Source organism: Ambystoma mexicanum, unplaced genomic scaffold (genome assembly GCF_040938575.1).
Source record: "Ambystoma mexicanum isolate Mex_15411 unplaced genomic scaffold, UKY_AmexF1_1 Mex_scaf20, whole genome shotgun sequence".
Taxonomy (NCBI): Eukaryota; Metazoa; Chordata; class Amphibia; order Caudata; family Ambystomatidae; genus Ambystoma; species Ambystoma mexicanum.
Window position 1 is genome coordinate 1,332,079 of NW_027182434.1, and position 22,805 is coordinate 1,354,883.

Sequence of the window (22,805 nt, forward strand, 5' to 3'; positions counted from 1 at the left end):
GAGCTGTGACGCGTCCTGGGAAGACCTCCCGTTGCAGCGGAATGAGCCCCACTTCCAGGGCGTGCTGGTAGCAAATTTCCCACAGCCCACAGGGAGCAAACGATCCCAGGTGTGATGTATCACCAGGAGAGGCTGAGATGAGAGTAGGGGTTCACGCGTGTGCCCGGACCGAGGTTAATGATGGGATTAGAGCTAGGGTTAGATGCAGGGAAAGAGTGAGAGTTATAATTAGGGATAAAGCTAACAGGTGATCATTACTCGTCATGTAACATGATACAAAGGGTCAGAAGAGGAACTGATTCAGGGTTACAATTTGGACTTCGCAGACAACAGGAGCACTAAATGGTGCTGAGGGGGACTCAATAAAGTGGACCGGCCGCCTAATGTAAGCAATTGTGCACAAATATTGTACGATGACTAGCGTTGCCGGTGCTTTTTTCTTAAAGAGTCAGTTCTTGGCACCCATTCCCTACTTGACTCAGCCTAATCTTCAAGAATATTTGTCAAGAACTAAAAAAAATCCAGAAAAGGTTTAACCTCCCCGTCGGGGAATTGAACCCCGGTCTGGCGGGGATACTGACCACTATACTAACGAGGAGACGTGAGGGCATGAAATGAACAGCTGCTGATGTCTGCACAGCATCCAGCGACCACCTAGCTGGCCTAGGGGGGTCTCATTTTCCCCCGTCAAACGGCTTGCCCGATCTAAGGCTAATTTCTTTCTTTTTATCGGCACCAGGCTTAAAACTCAGTTTAAGGCGATAGTTCCGGGCTATGTTTGACTCCAGAGTTGAATCTGTCATCCCGCATTTCCTCAGCAAATCAAGCTACCCATCTCAAGTCTCATGAGCTGAGGACGGCAAAGTCCCTGTGGGCTTAGGACAGTCAAAGAAACCCCTGGGCTGCATGCTAAGCCCCTTTTCGGCTTCACTTTCCGAATCCTGCCCTAGCTTGCGATTAGTTTTTTTCTCACTTCTTGCCCCCATCTCCCACCTTGCCTCATGGTCTCCCCTCCTCTGCGCACCTGACAGTTTGCCTGCCCTTCCACTGCCTGTCTCCAGACTTTCCAAGGAGAAAAGGCAAAGCACTAAAGCGGGCCGGGCAACGGGTCAAGTTCCGCTTTCGGCGACTAGCAGGGAGGTAGCGTGGCCGAGCGGTCTAAGGCGCTGGATTAAGGCTCCAGTCTCTTCGGAGGCGTGGGTTCAAATCCCACCGCTGCCACTTTTCCTGGCCTTGCATTTTAAAGAAGAACGTAACGTTGACCTCTTCCTTCATTAGTGCCACCTCTGTCGCAATGAGCAAGCGGATGGTATGCCACACCCTGCAGGAAAAAGGTTTCGCTTCTGACGTCTTGCTTTTCTGGACATCCAGTCTCAAGTTTCCCATCTGGAACGGCGCTCCCTGCTGCTTTGTGAAGGCTTGCTGCAAGAGCCTTCGAAACCCAGGAGCTCTTGCGTTGAGCTGTGACGCGTCCTGGGAAGACCTCCCGTTGCAGCGGAATGAGCCCCACTTCCAGGGCGTGCTGGTAGCAAATTTCCCACAGCCCACAGGGAGCAAACGATCCCAGGTGTGATGTATCACCAGGAGAGGCTGAGATGAGAGTAGGGGTTCACGCGTGTGCCCGGACCGAGGTTAATGATGGGATTAGAGCTAGGGTTAGATGCAGGGAAAGAGTGAGAGTTATAATTAGGGATAAAGCTAACAGGTGATCATTACTCGTCATGTAACATGATACAAAGGGTCAGAAGAGGAACTGATTCAGGGTTACAATTTGGACTTCGCAGACAACAGGAGCACTAAATGGTGCTGAGGGGGACTCAATAAAGTGGACCGGCCGCCTAATGTAAGCAATTGTGCACAAATATTGTACGATGACTAGCGTTGCCGGTGCTTTTTTCTTAAAGAGTCAGTTCTTGGCACCCATTCCCTACTTGACTCAGCCTAATCTTCAAGAATATTTGTCAAGAACTAAAAAAAATCCAGAAACGGTTTAACCTCCCCGTCGGGGAATTGAACCCCGGTCTCCCGCGTGACAGGCGGGGATACTGACCACTATACTAACGAGGAGACGTGAGGGCATGAAATGAACAGCTGCTGATGTCTGCACAGCATCCAGCGACCACCTAGCTGGCCTAGGGGGGTCTCATTTTCCCCCGTCAAACGGCTTGCCCGATCTAAGGCTAATTTCTTTCTTTTTATCGGCACCAGGCTTAAAACTCAGTTTAAGGCGATAGTTCCGGGCTATGTTTGACTCCAGAGTTGAATCTGTCATCCCGCATTTCCTCAGCAAATCAAGCTACCCATCTCAAGTCTCATGAGCTGAGGACGGCAAAGTCCCTGTGGGCTTAGGACAGTCAAAGAAACCCCTGGGCTGCATGCTAAGCCCCTTTTCGGCTTCACTTTCCGAATCCTGCCCTAGCTTGCGATTAGTTTTTTTCTCACTTCTTGCCCCCATCTCCCACCTTGCCTCATGGTCTCCCCTCCTCTGCGCACCTGACAGTTTGCCTGCCCTTCCACTGCCTGTCTCCAGACTTTCCAAGGAGAAAAGGCAAAGCACTAAAGCGGGCCGGGCAACGGGTCAAGTTCCGCTTTCGGCAACTAGCAGGGAGGTAGCGTGGCCGAGCGGTCTAAGGCGCTGGATTAAGGCTCCAGTCTCTTCGGAGGCGTGGGTTCAAATCCCACCGCTGCCACTTTTCCTGGCCTTGCATTTTAAAGAAGAACGTAACGTTGACCTCTTCCTTCATTAGTGCCACCTCTGTCGCAATGAGCAAGCGGATGGTATGCCACACCCTGCAGGAAAAAGGTTTCGCTTCTGACGTCTTGCTTTTCTGGACATCCAGTCTCAAGTTTCCCATCTGGAACGGCGCTCCCTGCTGCTTTGTGAAGGCTTGCTGCAAGAGCCTTCGAAACCCAGGAGCTCTTGCGTTGAGCTGTGACGCGTCCTGGGAAGACCTCCCGTTGCAGCGGAATGAGCCCCACTTCCAGGGCGTGCTGGTAGCAAATTTCCCACAGCCCACAGGGAGCAAACGATCCCAGGTGTGATGTATCACCAGAAAGGCTGAGATGAGAGTAGGGGTTCACGCGTGTGCCCGGACCGAGGTTAATGATGGGATTAGAGCTAGGGTTAGATGCAGGGAAAGAGTGAGAGTTATAATTAGGGATAAAGCTAACAGGTGATCATTACTCGTCATGTAACATGATACAAAGGGTCAGAAGAGGAACTGATTCAGGGTTACAATTTGGACTTCGCAGACAACAGGAGCACTAAATGGTGCTGAGGGGGACTCAATAAAGTGGACCGGCCGCCTAATGTAAGCAATTGTGCACAAATATTGTACGATGACTAGCGTTGCCGGTGCTTTTTTCTTAAAGAGTCAGTTCTTGGCACCCATTCCCTACTTGACTCAGCCTAATCTTCAAGAATATTTGTCAAGAACTAAAAAAAATCCAGAAAAGGTTTAACCTCCCCGTCGGGGAATTGAACCCCGGTCTGGCGGGGATACTGACCACTATACTAACGAGGAGACGTGAGGGCATGAAATGAACAGCTGCTGATGTCTGCACAGCATCCAGCGACCACCTAGCTGGCCTAGGGGGTCTCATTTTCCCCCGTCAAACGGCTTGCCCGATCTAAGGCTAATTTCTTTCTTTTTATCGGCACCAGGCTTAAAACTCAGTTTAAGGCGATAGTTCCGGGCTATGTTTGACTCCAGAGTTGAATCTGTCATCCCGCATTTCCTCAGCAAATCAAGCTACCCATCTCAAGTCTCATGAGCTGAGGACGGCAAAGTCCCTGTGGGCTTAGGACAGTCAAAGAAACCCCTGGGCTGCATGCTAAGCCCCTTTTCGGCTTCACTTTCCGAATCCTGCCCTAGCTTGCGATTAGTTTTTTTCTCACTTCTTGCCCCCATCTCCCACCTTGCCTCATGGTCTCCCCTCCTCTGCGCACCTGACAGTTTGCCTGCCCTTCCACTGCCTGTCTCCAGACTTTCCAAGGAGAAAAGGCAAAGCACTAAAGCGGGCCGGGCAACGGGTCAAGTTCCGCTTTCGGCAACTAGCAGGGAGGTAGCGTGGCCGAGCGGTCTAAGGCGCTGGATTAAGGCTCCAGTCTCTTCGGAGGCGTGGGTTCAAATCCCACCGCTGCCACTTTTCCTGGCCTTGCATTTTAAAGAAGAACGTAACGTTGACCTCTTCCTTCATTAGTGCCACCTCTGTCGCAATGAGCAAGCGGATGGTATGCCACACCCTGCAGGAAAAAGGTTTCGCTTCTGACGTCTTGCTTTTCTGGACATCCAGTCTCAAGTTTCCCATCTGGAACGGCGCTCCCTGCTGCTTTGTGAAGGCTTGCTGCAAGAGCCTTCGAAACCCAGGAGCTCTTGCGTTGAGCTGTGACGCGTCCTGGGAAGACCTCCCGTTGCAGCGGAATGAGCCCCACTTCCAGGGCGTGCTGGTAGCAAATTTCCCACAGCCCACAGGGAGCAAACGATCCCAGGTGTGATGTATCACCAGGAGAGGCTGAGATGAGAGTAGGGGTTCACGCGTGTGCCCGGACCGAGGTTAATGATGGGATTAGAGCTAGGGTTAGATGCAGGGAAAGAGTGAGAGTTATAATTAGGGATAAAGCTAACAGGTGATCATTACTCGTCATGTAACATGATACAAAGGGTCAGAAGAGGAACTGATTCAGGGTTACAATTTGGACTTCGCAGACAACAGGAGCACTAAATGGTGCTGAGGGGGACTCAATAAAGTGGACCGGCCGCCTAATGTAAGCAATTGTGCACAAATATTGTACGATGACTAGCGTTGCCGGTGCTTTTTTCTTAAAGAGTCAGTTCTTGGCACCCATTCCCTACTTGACTCAGCCTAATCTTCAAGAATATTTGTCAAGAACTAAAAAAAATCCAGAAACGGTTTAACCTCCCCGTCGGGAATTGAACCCCGGTCTCCCGCGTGACAGGCGGGGATACTGACCACTATACTAACGAGGAGACGTGAGGGCATGAAATGAACAGCTGCTGATGTCTGCACAGCATCCAGCGACCACCTAGCTGGCCTAGGGGGGTCTCATTTTCCCCCGTCAAACGGCTTGCCCGATCTAAGGCTAATTTCTTTCTTTTTATCGGCACCAGGCTTAAAACTCAGTTTAAGGCGATAGTTCCGGGCTATGTTTGACTCCAGAGTTGAATCTGTCATCCCGCATTTCCTCAGCAAATCAAGCTACCCATCTCAAGTCTCATGAGCTGAGGACGGCAAAGTCCCTGTGGGCTTAGGACAGTCAAAGAAACCCCTGGGCTGCATGCTAAGCCCCTTTTCGGCTTCACTTTCCGAATCCTGCCCTAGCTTGCGATTAGTTTTTTTCTCACTTCTTGCCCCCATCTCCCACCTTGCCTCATGGTCTCCCCTCCTCTGCGCACCTGACAGTTTGCCTGCCCTTCCACTGCCTGTCTCCAGACTTTACAAGGAGAAAAGGCAAAGCACTAAAGCGGGCCGGGCAACGGGTCAAGTTCCGCTTTCGGCGACTAGCAGGGAGGTAGCGTGGCCGAGCGGTCTAAGGCGCTGGATTAAGGCTCCAGTCTCTTCGGAGGCGTGGGTTCAAATCCCACCGCTGCCACTTTTCCTGGCCTTGCATTTTAAAGAAGAACGTAACGTTGACCTCTTCCTTCATTAGTGCCACCTCTGTCGCAATGAGCAAGCGGATGGTATGCCACACCCTGCAGGAAAAAGGTTTCGCTTCTGACGTCTTGCTTTTCTGGACATCCAGTCTCAAGTTTCCCATCTGGAACGGCGCTCCCTGCTGCTTTGTGAAGGCTTGCTGCAAGAGCCTTCGAAACCCAGGAGCTCTTGCGTTGAGCTGTGACGCGTCCTGGGAAGACCTCCCGTTGCAGCGGAATGAGCCCCACTTCCAGGGCGTGCTGGTAGCAAATTTCCCACAGCCCACAGGGAGCAAACGATCCCAGGTGTGATGTATCACCAGGAGAGGCTGAGATGAGAGTAGGGGTTCACGCGTGTGCCCGGACCGAGGTTAATGATGGGATTAGAGCTAGGGTTAGATGCAGGGAAAGAGTGAGAGTTATAATTAGGGATAAAGCTAACAGGTGATCATTACTCGTCATGTAACATGATACAAAGGGTCAGAAGAGGAACTGATTCAGGGTTACAATTTGGACTTCGCAGACAACAGGAGCACTAAATGGTGCTGAGGGGGACTCAATAAAGTGGACCGGCCGCCTAATGTAAGCAATTGTGCACAAATATTGTACGATGACTAGCGTTGCCGGTGCTTTTTTCTTAAAGAGTCAGTTCTTGGCACCCATTCCCTACTTGACTCAGCCTAATCTTCAAGAATATTTGTCAAGAACTAAAAAAAATCCAGAAAAGGTTTAACCTCCCCGTCGGGGAATTGAACCCCGGTCTCCCGCGTGACAGGCGGGGATACTGACCACTATACTAACGAGGAGACGTGAGGGCATGAAATGAACAGCTGCTGATGTCTGCACAGCATCCAGCGACCACCTAGCTGGCCTAGGGGGGTCTCATTTTCCCCCGTCAAACGGCTTGCCCGATCTAAGGCTAATTTCTTTCTTTTTATCGGCACCAGGCTTAAAACTCAGTTTAAGGCGATAGTTCCGGGCTATGTTTGACTCCAGAGTTGAATCTGTCATCCCGCATTTCCTCAGCAAATCAAGCTACCCATCTCAAGTCTCATGAGCTGAGGACGGCAAAGTCCCTGTGGGCTTAGGACAGTCAAAGAAACCCCTGGGCTGCATGCTAAGCCCCTTTTCGGCTTCACTTTCCGAATCCTGCCCTAGCTTGCGATTAGTTTTTTTCTCACTTCTTGCCCCCATCTCCCACCTTGCCTCATGGTCTCCCCTCCTCTGCGCACCTGACAGTTTGCCTGCCCTTCCACTGCCTGTCTCCAGACTTTCCAAGGAGAAAAGGCAAAGCACTAAAGCGGGCCGGGCAACGGGTCAAGTTCCGCTTTCGGCGACTAGCAGGGAGGTAGCGTGGCCGAGCGGTCTAAGGCGCTGGATTAAGGCTCCAGTCTCTTCGGAGGCGTGGGTTCAAATCCCACCGCTGCCACTTTTCCTGGCCTTGCATTTTAAAGAAGAACGTAACGTTGACCTCTTCCTTCATTAGTGCCACCTCTGTCGCAATGAGCAAGCGGATGGTATGCCACACCCTGCAGGAAAAAGGTTTCGCTTCTGACGTCTTGCTTTTCTGGACATCCAGTCTCAAGTTTCCCATCTGGAACGGCGCTCCCTGCTGCTTTGTGAAGGCTTGCTGCAAGAGCCTTCGAAACCCAGGAGCTCTTGCGTTGAGCTGTGACGCGTCCTGGGAAGACCTCCCGTTGCAGCGGAATGAGCCCCACTTCCAGGGCGTGCTGGTAGCAAATTTCCCACAGCCCACAGGGAGCAAACGATCCCAGGTGTGATGTATCACCAGGAGAGGCTGAGATGAGAGTAGGGGTTCACGCGTGTGCCCGGACCGAGGTTAATGATGGGATTAGAGCTAGGGTTAGATGCAGGGAAAGAGTGAGAGTTATAATTAGGGATAAAGCTAACAGGTGATCATTACTCGTCATGTAACATGATACAAAGGGTCAGAAGAGGAACTGATTCAGGGTTACAATTTGGACTTCGCAGACAACAGGAGCACTAAATGGTGCTGAGGGGGACTCAATAAAGTGGACCGGCCGCCTAATGTAAGCAATTGTGCACAAATATTGTACGATGACTAGCGTTGCCGGTGCTTTTTTCTTAAAGAGTCAGTTCTTGGCACCCATTCCCTACTTGACTCAGCCTAATCTTCAAGAATATTTGTCAAGAACTAAAAAAAATCCAGAAAAGGTTTAACCTCCCCGTCGGGGAATTGAGCCCCGGTCTCCCGCGTGACAGGCGGGGATACTGACCACTATACTAACGAGGAGACGTGAGGGCATGAAATGAACAGCTGCTGATGTCTGCACAGCATCCAGCGACCACCTAGCTGGCCTAGGGGGTCTCATTTTCCCCCGTCAAACGGCTTGCCCGATCTAAGGCTAATTTCTTTCTTTTTATCGGCACCAGGCTTAAAACTCAGTTTAAGGCGATAGTTCCGGGCTAAGTTTGACTCCAGAGTTGAATCTGTCATCCCGCATTTCCTCAGCAAATCAAGCTACCCATCTCAAGTCTCATGAGCTGAGGACGGCAAAGTCCCTGTGGGCTTAGGACAGTCAAAGAAACCCCTGGGCTGCATGCTAAGCCCCTTTTCGGCTTCACTTTCCGAATCCTGCCCTAGCTTGCGATTAGTTTTTTTCTCACTTCTTGCCCCCATCTCCCACCTTGCCTCATGGTCTCCCCTCCTCTGCGCACCTGACAGTTTGCCTGCCCTTCCACTGCCTGTCTCCAGACTTTCCAAGGAGAAAAGGCAAAGCACTAAAGCGGGCCGGGCAACGGGTCAAGTTCCGCTTTCGGCGACTAGCAGGGAGGTAGCGTGGCCGAGCGGTCTAAGGCGCTGGATTAAGGCTCCAGTCTCTTCGGAGGCGTGGGTTCAAATCCCACCGCTGCCACTTTTCCTGGCCTTGCATTTTAAAGAAGAACGTAACGTTGACCTCTTCCTTCATTAGTGCCACCTCTGTCGCAATGAGCAAGCGGATGGTATGCCACACCCTGCAGGAAAAAGGTTTCGCTTCTGACGTCTTGCTTTTCTGGACATCCAGTCTCAAGTTTCCCATCTGGAACGGCGCTCCCTGCTGCTTTGTGAAGGCTTGCTGCAAGAGCCTTCGAAACCCAGGAGCTCTTGCGTTGAGCTGTGACGCGTCCTGGGAAGACCTCCCGTTGCAGCGGAATGAGCCCCACTTCCAGGGCGTGCTGGTAGCAAATTTCCCACAGCCCACAGGGAGCAAACGATCCCAGGTGTGATGTATCACCAGGAGAGGCTGAGATGAGAGTAGGGGTTCACGCGTGTGCCCGGACCGAGGTTAATGATGGGATTAGAGCTAGGGTTAGATGCAGGGAAAGAGTGAGAGTTATAATTAGGGATAAAGCTAACAGGTGATCATTACTCGTCATGTAACATGATACAAAGGGTCAGAAGAGGAACTGATTCAGGGTTACAATTTGGACTTCGCAGACAACAGGAGCACTAAATGGTGCTGAGGGGGACTCAATAAAGTGGACCGGCCGCCTAATGTAAGCAATTGTGCACAAATATTGTACGATGACTAGCGTTGCCGGTGCTTTTTTCTTAAAGAGTCAGTTCTTGGCACCCATTCCCTACTTGACTCAGCCTAATCTTCAAGAATATTTGTCAAGAACTAAAAAAAATCCAGAAAAGGTTTAACCTCCCCGTCGGGGAATTGAACCCCGGTCTCCCGCGTGACAGGCGGGGATACTGACCACTATACTAACGAGGAGACGTGAGGGCATGAAATGAACAGCTGCTGATGTCTGCACAGCATCCAGCGACCACCTAGCTGGCCTAGGGGGGTCTCATTTTCCCCCGTCAAACGGCTTGCCCGATCTAAGGCTAATTTCTTTCTTTTTATCGGCACCAGGCTTAAAACTCAGTTTAAGGCGATAGTTCCGGGCTATGTTTGACTCCAGAGTTGAATCTGTCATCCCGCATTTCCTCAGCAAATCAAGCTACCCATCTCAAGTCTCATGAGCTGAGGACGGCAAAGTCCCTGTGGGCTTAGGACAGTCAAAGAAACCCCTGGGCTGCATGCTAAGCCCCTTTTCGGCTTCACTTTCCGAATCCTGCCCTAGCTTGCGATTAGTTTTTTTCTCACTTCTTGCCCCCATCTCCCACCTTGCCTCATGGTCTCCCCTCCTCTGCGCACCTGACAGTTTGCCTGCCCTTCCACTGCCTGTCTCCAGACTTTCCAAGGAGAAAAGGCAAAGCACTAAAGCGGGCCGGGCAACGGGTCAAGTTCCGCTTTCGGCGACTAGCAGGGAGGTAGCGTGGCCGAGCGGTCTAAGGCGCTGGATTAAGGCTCCAGTCTCTTCGGAGGCGTGGGTTCAAATCCCACCGCTGCCACTTTTCCTGGCCTTGCATTTTAAAGAAGAACGTAACGTTGACCTCTTCCTTCATTAGTGCCACCTCTGTCGCAATGAGCAAGCGGATGGTATGCCACACCCTGCAGGAAAAAGGTTTCGCTTCTGACGTCTTGCTTTTCTGGACATCCAGTCTCAAGTTTCCCATCTGGAACGGCGCTCCCTGCTGCTTTGTGAAGGCTTGCTGCAAGAGCCTTCGAAACCCAGGAGCTCTTGCGTTGAGCTGTGACGCGTCCTGGGAAGACCTCCCGTTGCAGCGGAATGAGCCCCACTTCCAGGGCGTGCTGGTAGCAAATTTCCCACAGCCCACAGGGAGCAAACGATCCCAGGTGTGATGTATCACCAGGAGAGGCTGAGATGAGAGTAGGGGTTCACGCGTGTGCCCGGACCGAGGTTAATGATGGGATTAGAGCTAGGGTTAGATGCAGGGAAAGAGTGAGAGTTATAATTAGGGATAAAGCTAACAGGTGATCATTACTCGTCATGTAACATGATACAAAGGGTCAGAAGAGGAACTGATTCAGGGTTACAATTTGGACTTCGCAGACAACAGGAGCACTAAATGGTGCTGAGGGGGACTCAATAAAGTGGACCGGCCGCCTAATGTAAGCAATTGTGCACAAATATTGTACGATGACTAGCGTTGCCGGTGCTTTTTTCTTAAAGAGTCAGTTCTTGGCACCCATTCCCTACTTGACTCAGCCTAATCTTCAAGAATATTTGTCAAGAACTAAAAAAAATCCAGAAAAGGTTTAACCTCCCCGTCGGGGAACCCCGGTCTCCCGCGTGACAGGCGGGGATACTGACCACTATACTAACGAGGAGACGTGAGGGCATGAAATGAACAGCTGCTGATGTCTGCACAGCATCCAGCGACCACCTAGATGGCCTAGGGGGTCTCATTTTCCCCCGTCAAACGGCTTGCCCGATCTAAGGCTAATTTCTTTCTTTTTATCGGCACCAGGCTTAAAACTCAGTTTAAGGCGATAGTTCCGGGCTATGTTTGACTCCAGAGTTGAATCTGTCATCCCGCATTTCCTCAGCAAATCAAGCTACCCATCTCAAGTCTCATGAGCTGAGGACGGCAAAGTCCCTGTGGGCTTAGGACAGTCAAAGAAACCCCTGGGCTGCATGCTAAGCCCCTTTTCGGCTTCACTTTCCGAATCCTGCCCTAGCTTGCGATTAGTTTTTTTCTCACTTCTTGCCCCCATCTCCCACCTTGCCTCATGGTCTCCCCTCCTCTGCGCACCTGACAGTTTGCCTGCCCTTCCACTGCCTGTCTCCAGACTTTCCAAGGAGAAAAGGCAAAGCACTAAAGCGGGCCGGGCAACGGGTCAAGTTCCGCTTTCGGCGACTAGCAGGGAGGTAGCGTGGCCGAGCGGTCTAAGGCGCTGGATTAAGGCTCCAGTCTCTTCGGAGGCGTGGGTTCAAATCCCACCGCTGCCACTTTTCCTGGCCTTGCATTTTAAAGAAGAACGTAACGTTGACCTCTTCCTTCATTAGTGCCACCTCTGTCGCAATGAGCAAGCGGATGGTATGCCACACCCTGCAGGAAAAAGGTTTCGCTTCTGACGTCTTGCTTTTCTGGACATCCAGTCTCAAGTTTCCCATCTGGAACGGCGCTCCCTGCTGCTTTGTGAAGGCTTGCTGCAAGAGCCTTCGAAACCCAGGAGCTCTTGCGTTGAGCTGTGACGCGTCCTGGGAAGACCTCCCGTTGCAGCGGAATGAGCCCCACTTCCAGGGCGTGCTGGTAGCAAATTTCCCACAGCCCACAGGGAGCAAACGATCCCAGGTGTGATGTATCACCAGGAGAGGCTGAGATGAGAGTAAGGGTTCACGCGTGTGCCCGGACCGAGGTTAATGATGGGATTAGAGCTAGGGTTAGATGCAGGGAAAGAGTGAGAGTTATAATTAGGGATAAAGCTAACAGGTGATCATTACTCGTCATGTAACATGATACAAAGGGTCAGAAGAGGAACTGATTCAGGGTTACAATTTGGACTTCGCAGACAACAGGAGCACTAAATGGTGCTGAGGGGGACTCAATAAAGTGGACCGGCCGCCTAATGTAAGCAATTGTGCACAAATATTGTACGATGACTAGCGTTGCCGGTGCTTTTTTCTTAAAGAGTCAGTTCTTGGCACCCATTCCCTACTTGACTCAGCCTAATCTTCAAGAATATTTGTCAAGAACTAAAAAAAATCCAGAAAAGGTTTAACCTCCCCGTCGGGGAATTGAACCCCGGTCTCCCGCGTGACAGGCGGGGATACTGACCACTATACTAACGAGGAGACGTGAGGGCATGAAATGAACAGCTGCTGATGTCTGCACAGCATCCAGCGACCACCTAGATGGCCTAGGGGGTCTCATTTTCCCCCGTCAAACGGCTTGCCCGAGCTAAGGCTAATTTCTTTCTTTTTATCGGCACCAGGCTTAAAACTCAGTTTAAGGCGATAGTTCCGGGCTATGTTTGACTCCAGAGTTGAATCTGTCATCCCGCATTTCCTCAGCAAATCAAGCTACCCATCTCAAGTCTCATGAGCTGAGGACGGCAAAGTCCCTGTGGGCTTAGGACAGTCAAAGAAACCCCTGGGCTGCATGCTAAGCCCCTTTTCGGCTTCACTTTCCGAATCCTGCCCTAGCTTGCGATTAGTTTTTTTCTCACTTCTTGCCCCCATCTCCCACCTTGCCTCATGGTCTCCCCTCCTCTGCGCACCTGACAGTTTGCCTGCCCTTCCACTGCCTGTCTCCAGACTTTCCAAGGAGAAAAGGCAAAGCACTAAAGCGGGCCGGGCAACGGGTCAAGTTCCGCTTTCGGCGACTAGCAGGGAGGTAGCGTGGCCGAGCGGTCTAAGGTGCTGGATTAAGGCTCCAGTCTCTTCGGAGGCGTGGGTTCAAATCCCACCGCTGCCACTTTTCCTGGCCTTGCATTTTAAAGAAGAACGTAACGTTGACCTCTTCCTTCATTAGTGCCACCTCTGTCGCAATGAGCAAGCGGATGGTATGCCACACCCTGCAGGAAAAAGGTTTCGCTTCTGACGTCTTGCTTTTCTGGACATCCAGTCTCAAGTTTCCCATCTGGAACGGCGCTCCCTGCTGCTTTGTGAAGGCTTGCTGCAAGAGCCTTCGAAACCCAGGAGCTCTTGCGTTGAGCTGTGACGCGTCCTGGGAAGACCTCCCGTTGCAGCGGAATGAGCCCCACTTCCAGGGCGTGCTGGTAGCAAATTTCCCACAGCCCACAGGGAGCAAACGATCCCAGGTGTGATGTATCACCAGGAGAGGCTGAGATGAGAGTAAGGGTTCACGCGTGTGCCCGGACCGAGGTTAATGATGGGATTAGAGCTAGGGTTAGATGCAGGGAAAGAGTGAGAGTTATAATTAGGGATAAAGCTAACAGGTGATCATTACTCGTCATGTAACATGATACAAAGGGTCAGAAGAGGAACTGATTCAGGGTTACAATTTGGACTTCGCAGACAACAGGAGCACTAAATGGTGCTGAGGGGGACTCAATAAAGTGGACCGGCCGCCTAATGTAAGCAATTGTGCACAAATATTGTACGATGACTAGCGTTGCCGGTGCTTTTTTCTTAAAGAGTCAGTTCTTGGCACCCATTCCCTACTTGACTCAGCCTAATCTTCAAGAATATTTGTCAAGAACTAAAAAAAATCCAGAAAAGGTTTAACCTCCCCGTCGGGGAATTGAACCCCGGTCTCCCGCGTGACAGGCGGGGATACTGACCACTATACTAACGAGGAGACGTGAGGGCATGAAATGAACAGCTGCTGATGTCTGCACAGCATCCAGCGACCACCTAGATGGCCTAGGGGGTCTCATTTTCCCCCGTCAAACGGCTTGCCCGATCTAAGGCTAATTTCTTTCTTTTTATCGGCACCAGGCTTAAAACTCAGTTTAAGGCGATAGTTCCGGGCTATGTTTGACTCCAGAGTTGAATCTGTCATCCCGCATTTCCTCAGCAAATCAAGCTACCCATCTCAAGTCTCATGAGCTGAGGACGGCAAAGTCCCTGTGGGCTTAGGACAGTCAAAGAAACCCCTGGGCTGCATGCTAAGCCCCTTTTCGGCTTCACTTTCCGAATCCTGCCCTAGCTTGCGATTAGTTTTTTCCTCACTTCTTGCCCCCATCTCCCACCTTGCCTCATGGTCTCCCCTCCTCTGCGCACCTGACAGTTTGCCTGCCCTTCCACTGCCTGTCTCCAGACTTTCCAAGGAGAAAAGGCAAAGCACTAAAGCGGGCCGGGCAACGGGTCAAGTTCCGCTTTCGGCGACTAGCAGGGAGGTAGCGTGGCCGAGCGGTCTAAGGCGCTGGATTAAGGCTCCAGTCTCTTCGGAGGCGTGGGTTCAAATCCCACCGCTGCCACTTTTCCTGGCCTTGCATTTTAAAGAAGAACGTAACGTTGACCTCTTCCTTCATTAGTGCCACCTCTGTCGCAATGAGCAAGCGGATGGTATGCCACACCCTGCAGGAAAAAGGTTTCGCTTCTGACGTCTTGCTTTTCTGGACATCCAGTCTCAAGTTTCCCATCTGGAACGGCGCTCCCTGCTGCTTTGTGAAGACTTGCTGCAAGAGCCTTCGAAACCCAGGAGCTCTTGCGTTGAGCTGTGACGCGTCCTGGGAAGACCTCCCGTTGCAGCGGAATGAGCCCCACTTCCAGGGCGTGCTGGTAGCAAATTTCCCACAGCCCACAGGGAGCAAACGATCCCAGGTGTGATGTATCACCAGGAGAGGCTGAGATGAGAGTAAGGGTTCACGCGTGTGCCCGGACCGAGGTTAATGATGGGATTAGAGCTAGGGTTAGATGCAGGGAAAGAGTGAGAGTTATAATTAGGGATAAAGCTAACAGGTGATCATTACTCGTCATGTAACATGATACAAAGGGTCAGAAGAGGAACTGATTCAGGGTTACAATTTGGACTTCGCAGACAACAGGAGCACTAAATGGTGCTGAGGGGGACTCAATAAAGTGGACCGGCCGCCTAATGTAAGCAATTGTGCACAAATATTGTACGATGACTAGCGTTGCCGGTGCTTTTTTCTTAAAGAGTCAGTTCTTGGCACCCATTCCCTACTTGACTCAGCCTAATCTTCAAGAATATTTGTCAAGAACTAAAAAAAATCCAGAAAAGGTTTAACCTCCCCGTCGGGGAACCCCGGTCTCCCGCGTGACAGGCGGGGATACTGACCACTATACTAACGAGGAGACGTGAGGGCATGAAATGAACAGCTGCTGATGTCTGCACAGCATCCAGCGACCACCTAGATGGCCTAGGGGGTCTCATTTTCCCCCGTCAAACGGCTTGCCCGATCTAAGGCTAATTTCTTTCTTTTTATCGGCACCAGGCTTAAAACTCAGTTTAAGGCGATAGTTCCGGGCTATGTTTGACTCCAGAGTTGAATCTGTCATCCCGCATTTCCTCAGCAAATCAAGCTACCCATCTCAAGTCTCATGAGCTGAGGACGGCAAAGTCCCTGTGGGCTTAGGACAGTCAAAGAAACCCCTGGGCTGCATGCTAAGCCCCTTTTCGGCTTCACTTTCCGAATCCTGCCCTAGCTTGCGATTAGTTTTTTTCTCACTTCTTGCCCCCATCTCCCACCTTGCCTCATGGTCTCCCCTCCTCTGCGCACCTGACAGTTTGCCTGCCCTTCCACTGCCTGTCTCCAGACTTTCCAAGGAGAAAAGGCAAAGCACTAAAGCGGGCCGGGCAACGGGTCAAGTTCCGCTTTCGGCGACTAGCAGGGAGGTAGCGTGGCCGAGCGGTCTAAGGCGCTGGATTAAGGCTCCAGTCTCTTCGGAGGCGTGGGTTCAAATCCCACCGCTGCCACTTTTCCTGGCCTTGCATTTTAAAGAAGAACGTAACGTTGACCTCTTCCTTCATTAGTGCCACCTCTGTCGCAATGAGCAAGCGGATGGTATGCCACACCCTGCAGGAAAAAGGTTTCGCTTCTGACGTCTTGCTTTTCTGGACATCCAGTCTCAAGTTTCCCATCTGGAACGGCGCTCCCTGCTGCTTTGTGAAGACTTGCTGCAAGAGCCTTCGAAACCCAGGAGCTCTTGCGTTGAGCTGTGACGCGTCCTGGGAAGACCTCCCGTTGCAGCGGAATGAGCCCCACTTCCAGGGCGTGCTGGTAGCAAATTTCCCACAGCCCACAGGGAGCAAACGATCCCAGGTGTGATGTATCACCAGGAGAGGCTGAGATGAGAGTAAGGGTTCACGCGTGTGCCCGGACCGAGGTTAATGATGGGATTAGAGCTAGGGTTAGATGCAGGGAAAGAGTGAGAGTTATAATTAGGGATAAAGCTAACAGGTGATCATTACTCGTCATGTAACATGATACAAAGGGTCAGAAGAGGAACTGATTCAGGGTTACAATTTGGACTTCGCAGACAACAGGAGCACTAAATGGTGCTGAGGGGGACTCAATAAAGTGGACCGGCCGCCTAATGTAAGCAATTGTGCACAAATATTGTACGATGACTAGCGTTGCCGGTGCTTTTTTCTTAAAGAGTCAGTTCTTGGCACCCATTCCCTACTTGACTCAGCCTAATCTTCAAGAATATTTGTCAAGAACTAAAAAAAATCCAGAAAAGGTTTAACCTCCCCGTCAGGGAATTGAACCCCGGTCTCCCGCGTGACAGGCGGGGATACTGACCACTATACTAACGAGGAGACGTGAGGGCATGAAATGAACAGCTGCTGATGTCTGCACAGCATCCAGCGACCACCTAGATGGCCTAGGGGGTCTCATTTTCCCCCGTCAAACGGCTTGCCCGATCTAAGGCTAATTTCTTTCTTTTTATCGGCACCAGGCTTAAAACTCAGTTTAAGGCGATAGTTCCGGGCTATGTTTGACTCCAGAGTTGAATCTGTCATCCCGCATTTCCTCAGCAAATCAAGCTACCCATCTCAAGTCTCATGAGCTGAGGACGGCAAAGTCCCTGTGGGCTTAGGACAGTCAAAGAAACCCCTGGGCTGCATGCTAAGCCCCTTTTCGGCTTCACTTTCCGAATCCTGCCCTAGCTTGCGATTAGTTTTTTTCTCACTTCTTGCCCCCAACTCCCACCTTGCCTCATGGTCTCCCCTCCTCTGCGCACCTGACAGTTTGCCTGCCCTTCCACTGCCTGTCTCCAGACTTTCCAAGGAGAAAAGGCAAAGCACTAAAGCGGGCCGGGCAACGGGTCAAGTTCCGCTTTCGGCGACTAGCAGGGAGGTAGCGTGGCCGAGCGGTCTAAGGTGCTGGATTAAGGCTCCAGTCTCTTCGGAGGCGTGGGTTCAAATCCCACCGCTGCCACTTTTCCTGGCCTTGCATTTTAAAGAAGAACGTAACGTTGACCTCTTCCTTCATTAGTGCCAGCTCTGTCGCAATGAGCAAGCGGATGGTATGCCACACCCTGCAGGAAAAAGGTTTCGCTTCTGACGTCTTGCTTTTCTGGACATCCAGTCTCAAGTTTCCCATCTGGAACGGCGCTCCCTGCTGCTTTGTGAAGGCTTGCTGCAAGAGCCTTCGAAACCCAGGAGCTCTTGCGTTGAGCTGTGACGCGTCCTGGGAAGACCTCCCGTTGCAGCGGAATGAGCCCCACTTCCAGGGCGTGCTGGTAGCAAATTTCCCACAGCCCACAGGGAGCAAACGATCCCAGGTGTGATGTATCACCAGGAGAGGCTGAGATGAGAGTAAGGGTTCACGCGTGTGCCCGGACCGAGGTTAATGATGGGATTAGAGCTAGGGTTAGATGCAGGGAAAGAGTGAGAGTTATAATTAGGGATAAAGCTAACAGGTGATCATTACTCGTCATGTAACATGATACAAAGGGTCAGAAGAGGAACTGATTCAGGGTTACAATTTGGACTTCGCAGACAACAGGAGCACTAAATGGTGCTGAGGGGGACTCAATAAAGTGGACCGGCCGCCTAATGTAAGCAATTGTGCACAAATATTGTACGATGACTAGCGTTGCCGGTGCTTTTTTCTTAAAGAGTCAGTTCTTGGCACCCATTCCCTACTTGACTCAGCCTAATCTTCAAGAATATTTGTCAAGAACTAAAAAAAATCCAGAAAAGGTTTAACCTCCCCGTCAGGGAATTGAACCCCGGTCTCCCGCGTGACAGGCGGGGATACTGACCACTATACTAACGAGGAGACGTGAGGGCATGAAATGAACAGCTGCTGATGTCTGCACAGCATCCAGCGACCACCTAGATGGCCTAGGGGGTCTCATTTTCCCCCGTCAAACGGCTTGCCCGATCTAAGGCTAATTTCTTTCTTTTTATCGGCACCAGGCTTAAAACTCAGTTTAAGGCGATAGTTCCGGGCTATGTTTGACTCCAGAGTTGAATCTGTCATCCCGCATTTCCTCAGCAAATCAAGCTACCCATCTCAAGTCTCATGAGCTGAGGACGGCAAAGTCCCTGTGGGCTTAGGACAGTCAAAGAAACCCCTGGGCTGCATGCTAAGCCCCTTTTCGGCTTCACTTTCCGAATCCTGCCCTAGCTTGCGATTAGTTTTTTTCTCACTTCTTGCCCCCATCTCCCACCTTGCCTCATGGTCTCCCCTCCTCTGCGCACCTGACAGTTTGCCTGCCCTTCCACTGCCTGTCTCCAGACTTTCCAAGGAGAAAAGGCAAAGCACTAAAGCGGGCCGGGCAACGGGTCAAGTTCCGCTTTCGGCAACTAGCAGGGAGGTAGCGTGGCCGAGCGGTCTAAGGCGCTGGATTAAGGCTCCAGTCTCTTCGGAGGCGTGGGTTCAAATCCCACCGCTGCCACTTTTCCTGGCCTTGCATTTTAAAGAAGAACGTAACGTTGACCTCTTCCTTCATTAGTGCCACCTCTGTCGCAATGAGCAAGCGGATGGTATGCCACACCCTGCAGGAAAAAGGTTTCGCTTCTGACGTCTTGCTTTTCTGGACATCCAGTCTCAAGTTTCCCATCTGGAACGGCGCTCCCTGCTGCTTTGTGAAGGCTTGCTGCAAGAGCCTTCGAAACCCAGGAGCTCTTGCGTTGAGCTGTGACGCGTCCTGGGAAGACCTCCCGTTGCAGCGGAATGAGCCCCACTTCCAGGGCGTGCTGGTAGCAAATTTCCCACAGCCCACAGGGAGCAAACGATCCCAGGTGTGATGTATCACCAGGAGAGGCTGAGATGAGAGTAAGGGTTCACGCGTGTGCCCGGACCGAGGTTAATGATGGGATTAGAGCTAGGGTTAGATGCAGGGAAAGAGTGAGAGTTATAATTAGGGATAAAGCTAACAGGTGATCATTACTCGTCATGTAACATGATACAAAGGGTCAGAAGAGGAACTGATTCAGGGTTACAATTTGGACTTCGCAGACAACAGGAGCACTAAATGGTGCTGAGGGGGACTCAATAAAGTGGACCGGCCGCCTAATGTAAGCAATTGTGCACAAATATTGTACGATGACTAGCGTTGCCGGTGCTTTTTTCTTAAAGAGTCAGTTCTTGGCACCCATTCCCTACTTGACTCAGCCTAATCTTCAAGAATATTTGTCAAGAACTAAAAAAAATCCAGAAAAGGTTTAACCTCCCCGGTCTCCCGCGTGACAGGCGGGGATACTGACCACTATACTAACGAGGAGACGTGAGGGCATGAAATGAACAGCTGCTGATGTCTGCACAGCATCCAGCGACCACCTAGATGGCCTAGGGGGTCTCATTTTCCCCCGTCAAACGGCTTGCCCGATCTAAGGCTAATTTCTTTCTTTTTATCGGCACCAGGCTTAAAACTCAGTTTAAGGCGATAGTTCCGGGCTATGTTTGACTCCAGAGTTGAATCTGTCATCCCGCATTTCCTCAGCAAATCAAGCTACCCATCTCAAGTCTCATGAGCTGAGGACGGCAAAGTCCCTGTGGGCTTAGGACAGTCAAAGAAACCCCTGGGCTGCATGCTAAGCCCCTTTTCGGCTTCACTTTCCGAATCCTGCCCTAGCTTGCGATTAGTTTTTTTCTCACTTCTTGCCCCCAACTCCCACCTTGCCTCATGGTCTCCCCTCCTCTGCGCACCTGACAGTTTGCCTGCCCTTCCACTGCCTGTCTCCAGACTTTCCAAGGAGAAAAGGCAAAGCACTAAAGCGGGCCGGGCAACGGGTCAAGTTCCGCTTTCGGCGACTAGCAGGGAGGTAGCGTGGCCGAGCGGTCTAAGGTGCTGGATTAAGGCTCCAGTCTCTTCGGAGGCGTGGGTTCAAATCCCACCGCTGCCACTTTTCCTGGCCTTGCATTTTAAAGAAGAACGTAACGTTGACCTCTTCCTTCATTAGTGCCAGCTCTGTCGCAATGAGCAAGCGGATGGTATGCCACACCCTGCAGGAAAAAGGTTTCGCTTCTGACGTCTTGCTTTTCTGGACATCCAGTCTCAAGTTTCCCATCTGGAACGGCGCTCCCTGCTGCTTTGTGAAGGCTTGCTGCAAGAGCCTTCGAAACCCAGGAGCTCTTGCGTTGAGCTGTGACGCGTCCTGGGAAGACCTCCCGTTGCAGCGGAATGAGCCCCACTTCCAGGGCGTGCTGGTAGCAAATTTCCCACAGCCCACAGGGAGCAAACGATCCCAGGTGTGATGTATCACCAGGAGAGGCTGAGATGAGAGTAAGGGTTCACGCGTGTGCCCGGACCGAGGTTAATGATGGGATTAGAGCTAGGGTTAGATGCAGGGAAAGAGTGAGAGTTATAATTAGGGATAAAGCTAACAGGTGATCATTACTCGTCATGTAACATGATACAAAGGGTCAGAAGAGGAACTGATTCAGGGTTACAATTTGGACTTCGCAGACAACAGGAGCACTAAATGGTGCTGAGGGGGACTCAATAAAGTGGAACGGCCGCCTAATGTAAGCAATTGTGCACAAATATTGTACGATGACTAGCGTTGCCGGTGCTTTTTTCTTAAAGAGTCAGTTCTTGGCACCCATTCCCTACTTGACTCAGCCTAATCTTCAAGAATATTTGTCAAGAACTAAAAAAAATCCAGAAAAGGTTTAACCTCCCCGGTCTCCCGCGTGACAGGCGGGGATACTGACCACTATACTAACGAGGAGACGTGAGGGCATGAAATGAACAGCTGCTGATGTCTGCACAGCATCCAGCGACCACCTAGATGGCCTAGGGGGTCTCATTTTCCCCCGTCAAACGGCTTGCCCGATCTAAGGCTAATTTCTTTCTTTTTATCGGCACCAGGCTTAAAACTCAGTTTAAGGCGATAGTTCCGGGCTATGTTTGACTCCAGAGTTGAATCTGTCATCCCGCATTTCCTCAGCAAATCAAGCTACCCATCTCAAGTCTCATGAGCTGAGGACGGCAAAGTCCCTGTGGGCTTAGGACAGTCAAAGAAACCCCTGGGCTGCATGCTAAGCCCCTTTTCGGCTTCACTTTCCGAATCCTGCCCTAGCTTGCGATTAGTTTTTTTCTCACTTCTTGCCCCCATCTCCCCCCTTGCCTCATGGTCTCCCCTCCTCTGCGCACCTGACAGTTTGCCTGCCCTTCCACTGCCTGTCTCCAGACTTTCCAAGGAGAAAAGGCAAAGCACTAAAGCGGGCCGGGCAACGGGTCAAGTTCCGCTTTCGGCGACTAGCAGGGAGGTAGCGTGGCCGAGCGGTCTAAGGTGCTGGATTAAGGCTCCAGTCTCTTCGGAGGCGTGGGTTCAAATCCCACCGCTGCCACTTTTCCTGGCCTTGCATTTTAAAGAAGAACGTAACGTTGACCTCTTCCTTCATTAGTGCCACCTCTGTCGCAATGAGCAAGCGGATGGTATGCCACACCCTGCAGGAAAAAGGTTTCGCTTCTGACGTCTTGCTTTTCTGGACATCCAGTCTCAAGTTTCCCATCTGGAACGGCGCTCCCTGCTGCTTTGTGAAGGCTTGCTGCAAGAGCCTTCGAAACCCAGGAGCTCTTGCGTTGAGCTGTGACGCGTCCTGGGAAGACCTCCCGTTGCAGCGGAATGAGCCCCACTTCCAGGGCGTGCTGGTAGCAAATTTCCCACAGCCCACAGGGAGCAAACGATCCCAGGTGTGATGTATCACCAGGAGAGGCTGAGATGAGAGTAAGGGTTCACGCGTGTGCCCGGACCGAGGTTAATGATGGGATTAGAGCTAGGGTTAGATGCAGGGAAAGAGTGAGAGTTATAATTAGGGATAAAGCTAACAGGTGATCATTACTCGTCATGTAACATGATACAAAGGGTCAGAAGAGGAACTGATTCAGGGTTACAATTTGGACTTCGCAGACAACAGGAGCACTAAATGGTGCTGAGGGGGACTCAATAAAGTGGACCGGCCGCCTAATGTAAGCAATTGTGCACAAATATTGTACGATGACTAGCGTTGCCGGTGCTTTTTTCTTAAAGAGTCAGTTCTTGGCACCCATTCCCTACTTGACTCAGCCTAATCTTCAAGAATATTTGTCAAGAACTAAAAAAAATCCAGAAAAGGTTTAACCTCCCCGTCGGGGAATTGAGCCCCGGTCTCCCGCGTGACAGGCGGGGATACTGACCACTATACTAACGAGGAGACGTGAGGGCATGAAATGAACAGCTGCTGATGTCTGCACAGCATCCAGCGACCACCTAGCTGGCCTAGGGGGTCTCATTTTCCCCCGTCAAACGGCTTGCCCGATCTAAGGCTAATTTCTTTCTTTTTATCGGCACCAGGCTTAAAACTCAGTTTAAGGCGATAGTTCCGGGCTAAGTTTGACTCCAGAGTTGAATCTGTCATCCCGCATTTCCTCAGCAAATCAAGCTACCCATCTCAA

The 22,805-nt window shown here is 51.3% G+C and overlaps 16 non-coding genes across 16 annotated transcripts; 11 read left to right on the forward strand and 5 right to left on the reverse strand.

Moving 5' to 3' along the window:
* The first annotated feature begins 1,139 nt into the window (after positions 1–1,139).
* TRNAL-AAG (transfer RNA leucine (anticodon AAG)) lies at positions 1,140–1,221 on the forward strand. The gene has a single exon. It is a non-coding gene; the product is annotated as a tRNA-Leu (tRNA).
* Positions 1,222–1,995: 774 nt separating this feature from the next.
* On the reverse strand, positions 1,996–2,067 carry TRNAD-GUC (transfer RNA aspartic acid (anticodon GUC)). Its single transcript has one exon. It is a non-coding gene; the product is annotated as a tRNA-Asp (tRNA).
* Positions 2,068–2,608: 541 nt separating this feature from the next.
* Positions 2,609–2,690, forward strand: TRNAL-AAG (transfer RNA leucine (anticodon AAG)). Its single transcript has one exon. It is a non-coding gene; the product is annotated as a tRNA-Leu (tRNA).
* Positions 2,691–4,064: 1,374 nt separating this feature from the next.
* TRNAL-AAG (transfer RNA leucine (anticodon AAG)) lies at positions 4,065–4,146 on the forward strand. Its single transcript has one exon. It is a non-coding gene; the product is annotated as a tRNA-Leu (tRNA).
* Positions 4,147–5,532: 1,386 nt separating this feature from the next.
* On the forward strand, positions 5,533–5,614 carry TRNAL-AAG (transfer RNA leucine (anticodon AAG)). The gene has a single exon. It is a non-coding gene; the product is annotated as a tRNA-Leu (tRNA).
* A 774-nt stretch (positions 5,615–6,388) lies between these two features.
* On the reverse strand, positions 6,389–6,460 carry TRNAD-GUC (transfer RNA aspartic acid (anticodon GUC)). Its single transcript has one exon. It is a non-coding gene; the product is annotated as a tRNA-Asp (tRNA).
* A 541-nt stretch (positions 6,461–7,001) lies between these two features.
* Positions 7,002–7,083, forward strand: TRNAL-AAG (transfer RNA leucine (anticodon AAG)). The gene has a single exon. It is a non-coding gene; the product is annotated as a tRNA-Leu (tRNA).
* Positions 7,084–8,469: 1,386 nt separating this feature from the next.
* On the forward strand, positions 8,470–8,551 carry TRNAL-AAG (transfer RNA leucine (anticodon AAG)). The gene has a single exon. It is a non-coding gene; the product is annotated as a tRNA-Leu (tRNA).
* A 774-nt stretch (positions 8,552–9,325) lies between these two features.
* On the reverse strand, positions 9,326–9,397 carry TRNAD-GUC (transfer RNA aspartic acid (anticodon GUC)). The gene has a single exon. It is a non-coding gene; the product is annotated as a tRNA-Asp (tRNA).
* Positions 9,398–9,938: 541 nt separating this feature from the next.
* On the forward strand, positions 9,939–10,020 carry TRNAL-AAG (transfer RNA leucine (anticodon AAG)). The gene has a single exon. It is a non-coding gene; the product is annotated as a tRNA-Leu (tRNA).
* Positions 10,021–11,401: 1,381 nt separating this feature from the next.
* On the forward strand, positions 11,402–11,483 carry TRNAL-AAG (transfer RNA leucine (anticodon AAG)). The gene has a single exon. It is a non-coding gene; the product is annotated as a tRNA-Leu (tRNA).
* A 774-nt stretch (positions 11,484–12,257) lies between these two features.
* On the reverse strand, positions 12,258–12,329 carry TRNAD-GUC (transfer RNA aspartic acid (anticodon GUC)). Its single transcript has one exon. It is a non-coding gene; the product is annotated as a tRNA-Asp (tRNA).
* Positions 12,330–13,725: 1,396 nt separating this feature from the next.
* Positions 13,726–13,797, reverse strand: TRNAD-GUC (transfer RNA aspartic acid (anticodon GUC)). Its single transcript has one exon. It is a non-coding gene; the product is annotated as a tRNA-Asp (tRNA).
* Positions 13,798–14,337: 540 nt separating this feature from the next.
* Positions 14,338–14,419, forward strand: TRNAL-AAG (transfer RNA leucine (anticodon AAG)). Its single transcript has one exon. It is a non-coding gene; the product is annotated as a tRNA-Leu (tRNA).
* Positions 14,420–15,800: 1,381 nt separating this feature from the next.
* TRNAL-AAG (transfer RNA leucine (anticodon AAG)) lies at positions 15,801–15,882 on the forward strand. Its single transcript has one exon. It is a non-coding gene; the product is annotated as a tRNA-Leu (tRNA).
* Positions 15,883–18,736: 2,854 nt separating this feature from the next.
* TRNAL-AAG (transfer RNA leucine (anticodon AAG)) lies at positions 18,737–18,818 on the forward strand. The gene has a single exon. It is a non-coding gene; the product is annotated as a tRNA-Leu (tRNA).
* The last annotated feature ends 3,987 nt before the right edge of the window (positions 18,819–22,805 follow it).